Below are 15,754 nucleotides of genomic sequence, written 5' to 3'. Positions count from 1 at the left end.
GATATTGAAAGCCTCTTCCAAAAACAAGTTCTGAACAACAATTACCTTGAGGGAGTTTATTTCAAGTGCAAGTCTACCTCTGAAAAGGGGTGTTTGTCACACATAAGCAAGAGGGACATGACCCTACAGTTTGTGGGCAGCATATCAGGCTGGGGAGACAGTCAAGAGTACCCTTCCTGCTCTGCAAGCAAACATTTCTCTTTAATAGTAGAGGAGAATTAGTAAGGCTAGCAGGACTCCTTCTCGCTATGTTATGCAGAGCTGTACTTTAAATATATCCACTGGTGTCTGAACAACTCCTAGTTGTGACTTCCCATCAAAAGAATAATGGCTTAAACCTTGGAGAAACCTTTTACTTTGGATTCCTCATTTGCTTAAATTTTAGGAGGTATTTTTCTCTCTCTTCAAAGTTCAGCTTTACTCATGTATAACAACTCAAATGAGTCAGAGGGGACAAGGCAGTCTCCAATACATCACTGCTGGTTTGGGGAGGTTAATCCAGTAAAGATGCTACATTGTCAGGTATTCATAAACACTATATTGGTCTGCAGGCAAGTATTCCTTGTGATGAAGACAGATAGCGGAGACAGAACTCACAAGAGGAGAACATAAGAGTTTAGAATAAGTTTATATACATTCAAAGCTTAGGGTGTGGAGCAAGAGTCCACAAACTGGAATTCCTATGTCATGTTCCCAATCCCTGTGCCCATCAGGTGTCCCTGTATTTCCTCGTAGCCATGGTCACTCTCAAACCCATAGTGATGTTTTGCACCAACTGTATTTTCCCTCCAAAGCATTTGCTTCAATAGCCTCTTCGTCCCTGCACCAGTGCCTCTGGGGATTTTATTTCCTTGCACTCATATGAAAGCAATACAACTCCATCAACTTCCCTCACTCTCCCTAGCACGCTACTTCTTTAAAGGCTAATTTTTTCACTTAATTTTCAAGCATATTATTGTCTTCACCTCACGTGCCCAGCAGCCTCAGGAATCCTGCCTCCTCTGCCCAGTCAAACGCACTCTGCCTTACTCTGTATGCTTCACCTCTGCTTGTGCTTCTGCTCAAAGATCACCATTTCAGCACTTCCTCCCCCTCTCTGAACCAACTAACAACAAATTATATGAGAGGACAGAGAAATATCTTTGTTACATGATGAGATCCATGCAGTGGGTCAGATTCATATAAACAGGCACTTACTTTGTCTGCTTTTCCAGGAAACTGCCCATCCAATGGGTCTGTTACTTTTGACTTAGATGAGCTCTACTGGCTTTAACATTTGCCCAATTTCCTCACCCTATTCTTTCTCCATTGTGAAGAGAGCAAGCAGCATGTTTCTAACCACTACCTTCACCAACCATCACAACACATGGCTGGGGCGAGTGCCTTTGACAGCAGTTTTCATGAAGTTACACCCAATTCTTTGTCCTGCAGAAAAAAACGACGTCAAATTTGCTCAGTCTAGCTCTGCAGCCGTCTCCCCAGAGCAGCTGCTGCTGTTCAGCTCCATTGTGACAGCAGATTCCACCACCCTTTTGCAACAGTGACTCCATCGATAGTTCATAAGGAAGAAGCAGACTGACAGAAAAGAATGAGATCAAATTAGACCTGTATGAACTACAAATCATTTTCCATTTCCTCTTAATTCTCAGAACCATTTTATTCTGTCTTGGACACAAAGCAGCCGAGAAACAGCATTTAGACCTCAGATGAGACCTCAGAGCAGCAATAATTAAGAGGTTGAATAGCAATAATTTTCTTGAGTAGCTCACTCTTTCTCCTATACACATATGCACAGCACATTGATTCATGTCAGCAATTAAGACCTACTCTTTATCTCAAATACTTTCATTTCATAGCTGATAGTCAAAAGTATCTGAAATGCCCAAAGCAGACTCTTCATTCCCCACTCCCAGTGGCGAAGAAATGGTTGGAAGAGAAGAATTTAAAAAAACTCTACCTTCTGAAATATATTTTTATGAGTTTAGACAAAACCAAGCTCAGAAACAAGCATCAGAGACAGCAGCCACCGCGCACAGGCATGCTGCCCTGGCCCAACATGCTTTTCTGTGCTCCACTCCTCCTGGTTCCCACAACACCTGACACAAGGAAACTAAATCAGCCGCAGGGTTCATGTTTATGGAGAGAGACCACTAACCACCTCCCACCCAAAAAAACAGTGAATACACCACAGAATAAACATGCACTTGCCATCTGCAGCTTCCTCCAGGCACTCCTAAGTGAGAGGGTTTAGGGTCGGGCGCTGCAGCACCGTTCTGTGGCAGCTGGGAACAGAAAATAGGAAGGTTTATGACATAGCAAGGTTTGGCTTTCCATCTTACCCTACTACAGGCACTCCAGAAGGTGATGTTTCCCTCAGAGAACTTGCCAGGGATGATTCAACGCAAGACAGCTGTTACTAGGAAAGAGTCCATCCAGCCAAGCCAGATGAAAGTGCTGCCAGTGTCAGCTAAACCATGGCTCTAGCAGCAAATCATTCCGCTCAGCTAGGAAATCTTCCACTTCACTTGCAAACTTGTACTCCTAGCACTAAAGAAACTGGTTAGCTGAGCAATCCCTGCTGCGCAGCCAGTCAACAGATGAGCAGGTAAGAATCTGTCCCTGTAAACACAGGCAGATTTAAGCATGTGTTTAACAGCTTTTCTCAACCAAGTCTCTGATGCATTTAAAGGGAAAAATTAGCATTTTTTATTTGTATTTTCCTGACAGAAGAGGTACGTGAATAATGTTTCCCAGCAGGAGGAAACCATAGAAGGCTTTTTTTTTCCTCCTAGGAAAATAGTCAATGGTCTTTCAGTGACACAGAAATCAGCCTAACAGAAGCATTTATGTCAGGTTATCCTACAAGGAGCATTTCAACTGTACTATCCAGAGAAGAACATCTGTACAAGATTTGCCTGCCAGGAAAAAAGTCTCTACTGTATTTTCCCAAAATGAAAATTTTTATAACCTTTTGCTGACAGGAAAGTAATAATTATCTGCAGAGGATCATACCATTGGAGTTCCCTTGACAAAGATTTATTTATTTATATTTGCAATGGAAGAAAAAAAACGTGATGGATGAACTGCTGGTAAATTTCTTTTGCTAGCAGAGATATAGAGGAAGGAAAAACAGAACCCAAAACAGAACAAAAAAAATAACAAAATACCAACCCCACCCCACCCCCAAAAAAATATCAACAAAGTTGCAGTGCAAATAGAGCACCTGAAAGCACAAATATGACAGCAAACAGTCATAGGACAACAGAGATGTTGCCAGGGTCTTTGCAGGTCCAAACAAGCATGTGTGCAGTTGCAGCACTGAGATGAGTACCTCACACCACAAAGTGCGACCCACTCATAAAACATGTGGCTGGCATTGCCATGAGTTTAACGATGCTGTGTTTGCTTTGCCAGCCAGGATTCTTGTGGGACTCTACGAAGGCTGGAGGAGAAGAAAAAGAGAGATTTGAAAAGTTATTTTCCAAGCTCTGCTGTGGCATTCTTCCTCCTGATCTCCCTTTCAAGTGATCTTAAGAGGGCTGACATGGTGCCAGAAATTATAAACAAAACACTGTTTAATGTAACGATTAGTCTGAAAACAGGAGAACATCACAACTAATCGCAAGGCTACCACTGTGGTAAGATGAAAGCAAACACTGATCCTTCTTAAAATTTTTTTTGTTTGTTTCCTTTTTCTATATCTAGTTATTGTCATGTGAGTCTCACTATGTGAATCAAGACCTTTAGTCCCGTAGCTCTTTTTATAAAAGACAGCGTTACAGTGTTAGAGGTTCCTCTTGGATGAACATCACTTTTCAGTTTTTTCACCTTCCCCAAGGATGTCTGCTTCTCCTGGCCTTCTCAGCTCTGTTAGATGTCTTTGTTGATCAGGGGCTGCATAGATGGGAGAATAATTTATATCACTCTAGTGTCTTCATGGGCTTCACACTAAATTATTAAAACCAACTACTTTCAAGCCCCTGGGTAGAGAAGCCATTTCCATGCACACAGGGGTGCTAGACATTGCCTTCCTGCCTGTGAAATGTTCTGCCTTGTCTGTGCTTTCATTCTCAGTGCCCAGAGAGATAATTTACTAACTTGTTGGTGTAATGAAAGTGATCAATATGTCTCTGCTGCAGGCACTAGGGAGTAAAGCACAATGTGCAACTCCAGAGTTCCTGCCCCACTAGCCAGCCAAGCAAGCAAGGCTATGCCAGGGTAACACCTCATGATTTATCCAATGCCATGGCTAACCTACAAGTACTCCTTTGCTGATCCTGACACCCAACTCTTTTTAGAATTAAAAGAGATTTCCAGAGTGCTGGATACCATGGGGACAAGGGTATATCCTTACCACAGTCAAGAAGCTTCAGCAGCTTAGTAGTGCCCTTTAGTTTGGAGTTTCCTTCAGATACTCAGCTGGAAGAAGCAAGAGATAGTTTTCAGTCCCTGTTTCAAGAACGTTCAGCTATTGGATATGAAACAGTCAATGATACAAAAGCCTTGGGTCAGGGACATACCACAGCACTGCCCAAGGAGTGCTCTGATTGTCATGCTTCAGGAGAACAATCTCTTTCTCAGGCCCAGTGACTCCTGAATTCTTCTGCCCAGCACCCCAGCTTAGGGCTGCACCAGCTCCCTCCTGTAGGGCTGGAGACAACAGGGTTTTCTTCTGATGAAACAGGAAGAGTGGTTTTGTTGCTGCAAAGGAAAGAAGGGTGATGGAAGCTGAGCCTCTTTCTCACCAGACCTCTGCCCCTAGGTTAGGCATAAAGTGACATTTGCCAGCCTGAGAGGCACACCTTGGCAGCCAAGCACTACCAAGTCCAAATGCAGGTACCCACATCCTACTACAAATAATTAATTCATTGAAGCAAAACAAAAGGTAAGAAAAGGACAAAAGAGATCTGTGTCCAGTTCTCCTAGCTGTCACTGTCTATATCTTCTAAGTGCTGAGACAGTAGCCCTGTGATGGAAGGACAGGTTCTTGAGGTCTTTGCTGTTATACAGTCCTGCGTCCTGATCCTGGCATTTTTACTAAGTACTGCCTTATTCATAACAACAACATCTGATGGGAGCATTGCCTAAAAGAAGACTGTAGAATCAGGCTTGAAATTTCCATAAGAACATGATCATAACACTGGCAGAATAATGTCTGACAGCTCCACTAGATTATTTATACCTTTGATTCCTGCTAACAGCCTTGTCAAATGAGTATAGATTTACTATTTTAATTATCTCAAGCTTGTAGAGATTTAAGCATCTGTTATAGGTGTTCAATAAGTATTAGAACAGCAATCAATTTTTTTCTTAAACAGGGGAGTGATTCATGGCGCTCTGTGAATAGACAAACTCACTATAGTCAATACCAGAAAGATTTTGAAAGAAAGCACTAGGCTCTTTTAATTAGCTTCTAATTAATTCTATTTAGGACATCTAGATGAAACATCAACATTTAGGAACAGTAAAAGTCATTTAATTACATGATTTGGTTAGTTATCCTCAGGTCTTTCATTGCCGAAGCAGCAGTGTTTTCTGTTCTGTTTCCCAGCAGGACAGTGTTTATGGATTATCTATACAACTTCTGTTGAACATCCTCTGTCCCACATGGGTTTCCTGCTTATGTAATAGATTTATCAGTTAGCAGTGATGGACCATCGGAAGAATTCAGACCAGAGCTTTAGTTGATGCAATTTGAATCCCTTTTGGGAATTATTTAACAATGGTAAAAATCAAAAAGGAAGAGATTTTCAGGTTTGACTTGACACAAAGGGCTCCATTAAAACAGCATGTCCTGAGGAGACCACAGATAGATCTTGGAGTACCAGTCTTTATGTCTGCCATCTATCCAGAGACGAATAAAAGAATAAATGTTCATCTCTAAAGTAACAGCTATTCCTATGCAAAGTTGCGGGGCCTCATTCCCCGAGTAACTTCTGTGAAGCTGGTGATGGTATGAAGGGTCAAAGCAGTGGGAGTCCAGGACATGATGTATGGCTTGGTACTACATTTCTCAAGTACCAGTCCATTCATAACAGTAGAGCTGGTCTTGGATCAACACTTCCCAAAGACTGGTATGGACTTAGATTTAAGGTCCTTGGGCGGAGCTGCTAGCTCAGTCCCTGAGCTTCCCATGCACGACCAGCCCTAGTCAGGAAGCAAGACCCGCTGGTGCTCAAAAAATCTCTGTGCTGCATTGCCAGGCTCAGGGTCTTAACAGGAGCATTGCAGAGATAATGCTGAGGAGCTTAATGCTGGCCCTGATGGGGTGGAGGGACCAGCAGAGAGTTCTTGCTGAGTGGGCACTGAACAGGTTTCTCAGGCCCACCTCAAAAGACACCCATGAGCTAACCAAACTCTCCAGTACACAGCTCTCCATTCGCTGTCACTGGGGGCAAAGCCACTGAAGCATCAGAGCTGTGACAGGCCACAAGAGAACAGGTGGGTGGCATGTCTCTACCTGTGCCCTAACTCCACCTATGTAGCCTTAGCTCAGCCACCATCACCTGGAGTTTCTCAGCTTGAGACAACCCAGGCGTGGCCACATCTACAGTGGCTTTTAATGTCTACCCCCACTTCCCTCCCATTCCCAGCTCTCCTATACAGCAAAATTTCATCCTGTTTGGATCTCATCTGTTTGGGATCTAGTGCCCCCCCAAAAATCCATCAAATCCATCAGACCAAAGACACAAGTGATGTAAAACCCCTAGGAAATAAACTGTTCTTCTATGCCAGCCCTTGATATTGCCTACATGTAAGAGAGAGCATCTCAGCACAGCAGCTTCACCTTTCCACAGTCAAACCTGACTCAAAGCTAAAAAAAAAATTTAAGCCCATGATTACATCTGCCAGCTGAGGAGCTAACACAAAAATTGTTATAACTTTGCTTACCATGGGTAGTTTTAAATTAATTTTTCAGGCGAGTTTTAAGCTAAGTAGGAGTCAAAATTAGTAGATAAGCATGCATCCTGTGAAAAGGAGGCAGCACGAAAATGAGACAGAGCTGTTTATGTGAGAAATGGATGAATGGAGCATCGAGGCTCATCAAGTTAATGAGACAAAGCCAGATGTCGAAACAGAGAAGGCTTTTGCTAGGATATCTGAAAGATGCAGCAAGCAAAAAGAAATACCATAGAACTGATTTCTGCTCTCCAACAGAAATCAGGTAGCTTTTATCTCAAATTTTCCCCAAAGGTAGTGATAGGAATATCGTTCCCTCCTGTACAACAGACTTCATCAGTTCCCAGATGTCAATGTCTACCCCTTCTGCAATGGACAGACAAAGTAGATATTTTAAGAAATAAAAATGCAGGTGCAAAAAAAAAAAAAAAAGGCCAGCTACCAGTCTTAATAAATTTATCTTCTCTCCCAAGAAAGCCTTTGGCTATGTATTGAACAGATGAAAATTAATACACTGGATTTGTCAATAGGTGGACATTTAATACTGGATGTAAAGCCCAAATCTGTTCACTGTACAGTCACTGATACAGTACAAATGCTGGTTTCACACCCTACCGCATCAGTGACATTCCCATGGACTTCAGAGACTCTGGGTGAAGCCAGATGTACTATAATGCTCTGGTATAAAAAGGGTGAAGAAAAAGCTTGCTTCCTGTCATTCTTGATATTCATTCCACAGCTGTAGCCAGGACTGGGTCAAATTTTCCAGATAAACAAACTGCTAGAATTTGGCCCAGAAGAAAAAGTATGCCTCTGAGGAAAAAAATATAAAACGAAAGACATGTTTTCAGTGCTAGAAGCAAGATAGAGCTGAAATTCCTCTTCTTTCGACTTCCACTACTTTTTCCTTATTATGTATTATGCACTGGGCACAGTAGCACAGAATCTCCATTTTTTAAAACATCAGACTGAGTTTGTAGGACCAGCAGTTTTGAAAAATATTACAAGACTAAGTAAATGTAACAGAACTCATTGAGGGGGGAATAAAGGTAGAAAACTGTGATATCATTTTTCATTGCCTTTTGTTCAAAGCAGTGCACACAAATATTTTCTTTTCTGAATTTTTGCAACTGAATCTATTTCTTCTGATTCAGTATCATGAAATCTAGCAAAAAAAAAAAAAAAAAAGAAGAATCCTAGTTTACCAAAGGCAAGAAACAAACTTTATACTTAGCTGCACTGGTTACAGCGATTTCCATAGTAATTACATTACGCACATCATCTAATACACCTTGTCTAAAGTGAATTCTCTACTTCATTTTAGTACCATCATAGGAACATATATTTAAGAAGTTATAAAAAGGAAGCAATTGCCTTGGGGAGTCACACTTGCTACTGTGTTCTAAATTCTAAAACAATACTTCTAAGAAAGCAGATTTTCTTTTATGAGCCACATTATTAATTGAGAACAGGAATCAAAACATGAAATTTTTTATTAGCTTCATCTCCTAAGAAGAGGCAGGTGCTGTTTGTGCCCTCTGTCCACCCACATCCAGGAATTACTGAACTCAGGAAAAAGCGAGACGTTCAAAAAGATATTTAAGTTCCTACAAGTCTGGCAAGAGTAAATTTATATAGGAGACAGAGTCATACTATGACACAGAGGAAAAAGGAAAGCACCACACACTTTACTTAATAAGAGAAGACAAAACATTTGGCAGGCAGAATACCTCCTATTGCTATTCCTGTCCTAAGCAGAGCTCTGTTACCTCATGTAATTCAGGTAAGAAGTCAGTCAACCCAGCATAAAAATATCCCTTGTGGAACCTGGTAAAGAATAGAGAAAACGCAGATTAAAGACAATTCATGCTCTTACATTTATAATCTAAGACAAGGATTTACTCAAGACAGTGTCATGACCCTGTCCCTAGCAATGCACGGGGTGAATGTGAAGGTCTTCTGCCTTGTTCATGTTGGGGTGTTCTTGAATTAGCCATTATTGCTTTCAGTCAGCAATCCCAAATATCAGTGACCATGTGGGATGTAAAGAAGTACCTTAGTTATTTCCATGGGAGCTGGCTTTCCTTAGCTCCCCCCAAGGGCTTGCCTGCAGTGGCTGCAATAGGGCCTGCAGTGGAGACACCTTTTCCCGTTCTGCCTAATGAATGAAGCATTGAATCAATTAAGTTGTACTGAAGCAAGCTAATTAGTAATGAATTAAGTTTGTTATCTCTGTTGTTTAGCACCTCTTAATGTCAATGCATTTTCTCTGTTTCTGGGGGAAAAAAAAACCTTAAATAATGTAAAATGTGTAGCCTCATGAGGAAACACAGCTAGTCCGAGGGCACAAGGAGCTAGTCCCTCCTTGTTACACACTGCTGAAAAATATTTACCATGTTATTGAAGCATACATTGGCACATTACCTATAGAAACATGCAGCTGCCTGGCATTTTAAATTTTTAGCAGGAAGGACTTGAGGCGACACAAGGCTCAATCCTGTATTTCTGAATAATTTGCAGATCTCCCTGTTAAGTTAAAAGGTATTGGAGCTGCATAAGGAATGCAGGATCAAGGGAGCACTGGATCTGTGTTTAGGATCTCAAGTCATATTACACAGTCTGAAATGGAGCCCGTACCATGGGCTCAGCCTTACCATCATGTGATAAAAGCATCACTGGAGTACTTGTGCTTAACACTTTTTTGTTTTCCCAAGTCCTTTTCGTCTTCAATCTCTGTTCCCTGAAAGAGAAAAGAGAAACATGCCTCTAGAGGCTGATGGGAAAGAATCACAGCTGTGAACCACAAGTGGACATTTCCGCTATGCACACAATGTACCTACACAGCAATTGTTTCATGTTTCTACCTTTTGCTAAGAAGAACAGAAAACAGACCAGCATCCAAGATGTTTTAAGTGTTGGTCACCCAACCCTGAATTCCACAATGGCCAGGACTCAGACCTGAACCCGCCACCTTCCAGACAAGTGCCACAGGTTCACTGGCTGCTCAGAGATGGGCTGTGGTCCTGAATCTTCCCCACCAAGTGCCTGTAAGACATCTCAAGACCTATGCAATTGTCCAAAGCAGACCATCAGATCCAGAACATGGTGTCTAACTGCATCCTGCATTTCCAAATTCCTTCCCCTAGAAACAGGGATGGGAATAACTGCTTTGCTGTGACCCTTTAGAATATTACAGTCATTGACTCATCCCTTAGAAAAATCGGGTGGCATTTCTTTAGCATCAGGTATCATTCCCGAGGCTAAGAAATCTTTCAATAAGAAGCAAAGCCCCATTGCGTCAGGTGCTGTTCAAATACAAGGGACAGCAGTTGCAGAGGAAAGTCAGCAGATGAAGCAGAAAAAAGCCACAGGAAGAAATAACAGCATAAGGGTGTGTAACATCCTAAGGGTTGCAGTAGAAAAGCTGGATACAGGTCCCAGGTGTCCTGGTTCCCAGCCCTGTGGTTACAGCACCACATCACTACACGAGGCACACAGATGCTGCAGTTTTAAGACTATCAGTCTTCCTGTCAGGTGTTACCTCAACTAACATGAAGTAAAGCTGCCATGTTAACTTCTCCCAAACGTCTCTACTTTCCTTGGTAGTGCCAGTCTCACTTGGAAAGTAGTCTACAAACATTGGAACCTTTCTTTTTGCTCCTTTTCTCAGAGCTTTTGCCTTATCTTCTTTTACTGCATATAAGCAAGCCACATCCAGTCACGGGTGAATATAAAAACACACACATAGCAGATCTGGGTGGTGTTACACCTCGACCATCACTCTCAGCCTTGGGTTATCCATCAAGGATCATGCTAGATTGTTTCACACTTAGATAATTTAATCTAGCTCAAAACAGTCCTCACAGTAAAACATGACTTTGGAAAACCAGTCAGCATGCTGTTGTCAGAAAACTTACCCTAAGTAACTTCTGCTTCCAGGCTGCTTCCAAAAGTCTCTCTTGACTCTGACAGCCAGCTGTGCATAAGGGGAAACCATGACTAAAATCAGAGAGAAAGGTTAAGAGGAAAAACAGCAGGAAAAAAGATCACAGTTTAACATCTTCACCTTCAAAGGCACTGCTGGGTTAGAGGAGGTCTATAAATGCTCTTAGATGGTCTCTGAGAGAACAGGTCATTGGGAGGTGGGGAGAGGAAGAAAACCTGATGAAAGATCAGCAAAATGAAGGAGGGCTGTAATTTCATCTAAGAGTTCTGAATTTGACAGAGCTGCCAAGGCAGACACTACTACCCCTCGGAACTTTTCTTCTTCCCTTTGGAGAATGAGCAGATTTGTAAAAGCTCCACAATCTTCAGACATTGTCTCATAATAAGACACAACAATATTTGCTGCACAGCCAAGAAAGCAAGGGTTAAGGTTGCCACAGTAACTTCCTTCTGAGATGTAATGGCAGGGATTTTTCACAGGCAGTTAAAAGAGGAAAGGGCTCCAGTCACAGAGATAAAAAGCAGCAGGAACTGACTGCCTCATACCTCCCAGCTTTCCTTGAGGGAGGAATCCAATTAGCCATCCATAATAGGTCCATCTGGTCTTAGTCTATGAAGAGCCCTGGCCAACTATGTCTTGGCCTGAATCCTGCAAGGACTTCCCTGGTGGAGGCAGCAGCTGAGGGTGCTCTGAAATCTGCCTGCATTTTTCATCTGCTCTAGACTTTGCAACCTTGGACTGAAAAATTCTATTCCTTCAAAAAGTGGACACAGCCCAAACTCTCAGGTGGGGGTATGGCACAGGGCCACCACCAAAGGAGGCCTGTAATTTCTCAATGCTTTAGAGTCTTTAGAAAGACCATGATTGTCTTATGAACAGACACAAGAATTATCAAAGGCTCGGCTTCTTTCTTCACTGGCTACTGGATGGCTGACCCTTTAAGCAGGTTCTTAATGAACTACACAAACTCATTCCACCCCTCCTTCTCCAAAAATTTGTGATACAATAAAACAAGTAGAAATCAAATTTAATCAACTCTTCTTCCCACCCTGCTACTGTGTCTTTCTCTCTCTTTTCTCAATCCTTTTAACTAAACTTTTCTGATGTGGGAAATGAAAGTGAGGCTGGCAGAGAGGGATTGTGATGGAAACACACTCAGATGACAGGGCAGCTCTCTGAGACTCTTCTGCACTCCATTAGAAGGCAAAAATGCAATGCAGCCACTTAAATGTTCCATAGATTCCCAAGCTGAGACTGGCAGAGTACAAACTCCCTCCCTGCTGGTGTTGTGGAGGCGAGAAGCCACAAGGACTACCTACACTGACTTGGTCCCACTTGATTTCTCTTTACCAGAGGAGGCCTCTCACTGGCCAAGCGAAGCCCTAACACTTAAGCTCTACAGAAAAGCAAACATCTGAAGACTTAAGCTGGCACATAATACTTCTTAACATTCATTTATCCCTCATTCTGGGTATAAATCTCCATGCATGAACTCAGACAAGAATTAAAGGGCTTATTTAGAACGTATTCAGTGGTCTACGAAGACTTTGTTTCCTACTGCCTCATGGGCCCCCAGGGACCTCCCTCCATCACACTGTACTTCATATATGGGCAAGAAGGAGGTAAGATCCCAGAAAGAGTGGGATGAAGGACTTAAGCAGTGACAATAAAAGCTGCATGAGGTGAATGTGCCAGTGCGAAGAGCATTTGCTTTACTCCAAGGCTGCAGTTCAGTACCTTCACAACAGCATTGCATTATGTTACTGTGACCAATATTAAAGCAAATTCAAATCCAATCTTTCCTGACAAAATACTATCACCGCACTTCACTACACCAAGACCCAACTGTACATCTCCTAGACCTTTCCACACTCGAAAGGTCTGGATACAAATAAGGGCTTATGGTAAATTCCCATACATCTACACAGACGCCATCATCTGAAGAAGTGATTCTCTGTTTTGGTATTCTAACAAATGTTCTTCCCCTACAGTGCACGAAAGACACATGGTGAGGAACTTGTATAGAGCATATGGTGCTGAAATAGCAAGCTGATACATCTTTAACAGCTTTTGACAGTGGTAAAAGATCAATTATTGTACCATAAATATTAAAAAGTTCCTCCAGCCTTTCACTGAAACGAACGTATATTTAAACATTGGTGTTTCCCTTTAATAGCAGCCAATTTTCCTCAGAATCTGAACGTTACACAGCTGTACAAAGTCAAATTAAATGCTTGATTGCTGTATGTTTACATGTCCAGCTGCTAAAGAACTGGCCTAGTGTTTGCAGCACAAACTCCTAAAGCTGCTGAAGCTGCAGGCAACCTGAAAATGGCCCTTGACCCTTTATTAAAACTAAAAGGTAAAATGCAATTACTATTGCTTTCCTTTTCCATCCCTGTGATTACAAGGGTTTACAGCAAAAATAACTAAAGATGCCTCTGGAAAGTATTAGGCAAGAGAGGCTGATCTCCCCGATTGACTGTGGTGCCAGCTGAGAGATACTTAAGTGCAATGTGTTTTATTCTCTAAATTTCTGGGGCCATAGACTTCTGCCTTGGAGAAGAGGAGGCTGAGGGGAGACCTCATTGCTCCCTATAACCACCTGAAAGGAGGTTGTAGAGAGGAGGGTGCTGGCCTCTTCTTCCAAGTGACAGGGGACAGGACAAGAGGGAATGGCCTCAAGCTCAGCCACGGGAGGTTTAGGCTGGACATTAGGAAAAAATTTTTCACAGCAAGGGTCATTGGGCACTGACAGAGGCTGCCCAGGGAGGTGGTTGAGTCACCTTCCCTGGAGGTGTTTAAGGCACGGGTGGACAAGGTGCTAAGGGGCATGGTTTAGTGTTTGATAGGAATGGTTGGACTCGATGATCTGGTGGGTCTCTTCCAACCTGGTTATTCTGTGATTCTATGATATGTGTACATACAAACATGCATGTATCAGCACACATATACAGGCTCACACTCTTACTAGCCTTAATTTTAATCATGAAGCACATTAGCAGCCTCCTTTCAACAGTTCGGTATGGAAAGTCACTGTGGTTAAATAATGATGACATAGGTTTGCTACTAAAATTAATATTTGATTATATTGAGGTCTGATGGGTGATAAACCACACGTAATGACCCTGGAGTCCAGTTCAAAGCAGCATTAAACAGAATTTGACACTGAGCTGCACATCTTGAGTTTGGCTCCACAGCTAACCTGTCCTATTACAGTTCTGAAATTGTTCATGTGGATCCAGTGTTATTACTTAAGGGCAACATACTCCAGTAGCACATCAGCTTCTGACTCTGGAAAGATTTCTGGCTAAGGGAATGTATTTTAGCATGCTTTGGGATTTAAAAAAGTGCCTGTCTTTACTGATGGCTGTAGGTAGGGCTGTTAAAAACTGTATGCATTATCTATATTGGTGGGATCATGCAGTGACAGCAGCGAAGGTCAGGAATCTCTTGTGCGCCAGTGGACAGACACTTACCATGTGAACAGACAAAACCAACAGAAAGAAGGGAAAAGATGAAAAAGGTGATGAAACCCTAAGTTCCAGCACAGCACTGCTGAAAAGCAGAGTACAGTTTCCTTGCTCCCAGGCCAGTGCATCACCTGCTCAGCCAAATCACTGCTCTGCTTCTCAGACATTGGACCCTATACAATCCAGATTCCCAATATGCCCTGAGGGTATGGCCAACCCTACACACAGCAAACCATTTCATGCACAAGTATTGTTTTCACTGGAACATTTCTATCCAGGTTAGTGCTCTATATATGGCCATAAAATGACTATAGTTTAACTAAAGTCAAGGAGGTCAATTAAAAATATTGTAGTAAAAATAAAGTTACAAAAGCTTAGGTCAAATCTAGCACGAAATGGTGTGAAATTGCACCCCTCTATATAAAATGCCATGTGTGTCAACGACCCACACAGGAATCACCTACTTTCCTCTTCTGATTGTTCTCGCTGGAAAGACACACCTCAACTTCAGGTCTTGTCCCCTCTCCCTTTTCCACCCATATCTTCCCACTTTACATTAATCAAAGTTCTTCAGCCTACCTCATTTTCTACCACATTCAAGGTGCAGTGCTCAGGGTGGTAACCACTGTCTATCTGCTGGATTGTCTTATCTTGGATGAATAAATTAGGTTCCCCTCTTCTCTGTATCAGTTTAAGTACAGATCATTAGATAGCACAAGCACCACAGCTGTTGTTGGCCTTTGCATCTTACACCTAATGGCAGCCTTGTCCAGCAGTTTTAATTGATCTCCTTACATAGCAACCGTACTTGGTTGGAAACACCACTCAGAAGTTAGATCCATCTGCTCCTTAGCATCCTTAGCTCTGCAGCCTTCTGTTCTCACCTTCAGGTCAGACCTTAGCCAAGGTCCAGATATGTCCTAGCAGGCGGTGAGGATAGCAATTTGTACTACTTTTGAATATCTTCAGCCCAAACCTATGAGGGAAATTAACCTGCAGGGTAAAGTCAGAAAAGACATGGTTAAAGATAGAACTACAACAGTCAGTAGCAAGTGGGGTCAGACAAACAAAAGAGGAGCTTATGAAGAAAAGTTAAAAAGTTGTAGTGGTGCCCTTGGTGTTCAACCAGGCCAAAAGCGAGTAGGGTGTTTGCAGCTGGCTTTCAGCAAATAACTGTTTGCAGCAGCTATGGTGAGCTATGAAAGATGCCCTCCCCTAGTTACCAAACAAAGCAAGAAACTGAATGTTGTGGGGAAGGAAGAAGAGAGAAGTCCCCAACCACATTCAGAAGAGCATGAGAGGCAGCCTGGAGGCAAGGAGCAAACATGATATCTGTGAAGCTGCCTGGGACCATGCCTGGCTGAGCCTAAGTCTATTATCAGATACCCTCAAGACGAATTCTCATTTCTTCAAAACTAGGCAATTTTCCCCCCTT

At 42.4% G+C, this 15,754-nt stretch overlaps 1 protein-coding gene and 1 long non-coding RNA gene across 13 annotated transcripts in view; both read right to left on the bottom strand.

Moving 5' to 3' along the window:
- The window catches only part of IL1RAPL2 (interleukin 1 receptor accessory protein like 2), a 389,872-nt gene extending 381,177 nt beyond the window's left edge, over positions 1-8,695 (bottom strand). For all 11 annotated transcript variants that reach the window (XM_069867567.1, XM_069867568.1, XM_069867574.1 and 8 more), the window contains exons 1-2: positions 8,670-8,695; positions 4,355-4,701 (exon numbers count right to left, since the gene is read on the bottom strand). The gene's annotated coding sequence lies outside the window, so the exon portion shown is untranslated. The remainder of the gene's footprint in view (positions 1-4,354; positions 4,702-8,669) is intronic.
- A 128-nt stretch (positions 8,696-8,823) lies between these two features.
- On the bottom strand, positions 8,824-15,484 carry LOC138726324 (uncharacterized). 2 transcript variants are annotated; one of them, XR_011338426.1, is made up of 3 exons: positions 15,204-15,484; positions 9,555-9,640; positions 8,824-9,058 (listed from the first exon to the last, which is right to left on the bottom strand). It is a non-coding gene; the product is annotated as an uncharacterized lncRNA (long non-coding RNA). The 2 variants fall into 2 exon arrangements; XR_011338427.1 differs by having other exon boundaries at positions 8,824-9,054.
- Positions 15,485-15,754: the final 270 nt, after the last annotated feature.

This window comes from Phaenicophaeus curvirostris, chromosome 13 (assembly GCF_032191515.1).
Source record: "Phaenicophaeus curvirostris isolate KB17595 chromosome 13, BPBGC_Pcur_1.0, whole genome shotgun sequence".
Taxonomy (NCBI): domain Eukaryota; kingdom Metazoa; phylum Chordata; class Aves; order Cuculiformes; family Cuculidae; genus Phaenicophaeus; species Phaenicophaeus curvirostris.
The sequence above is the reverse complement of the archived record's forward strand: the minus strand, read 5'-3'. Positions and strand labels throughout refer to the sequence as shown.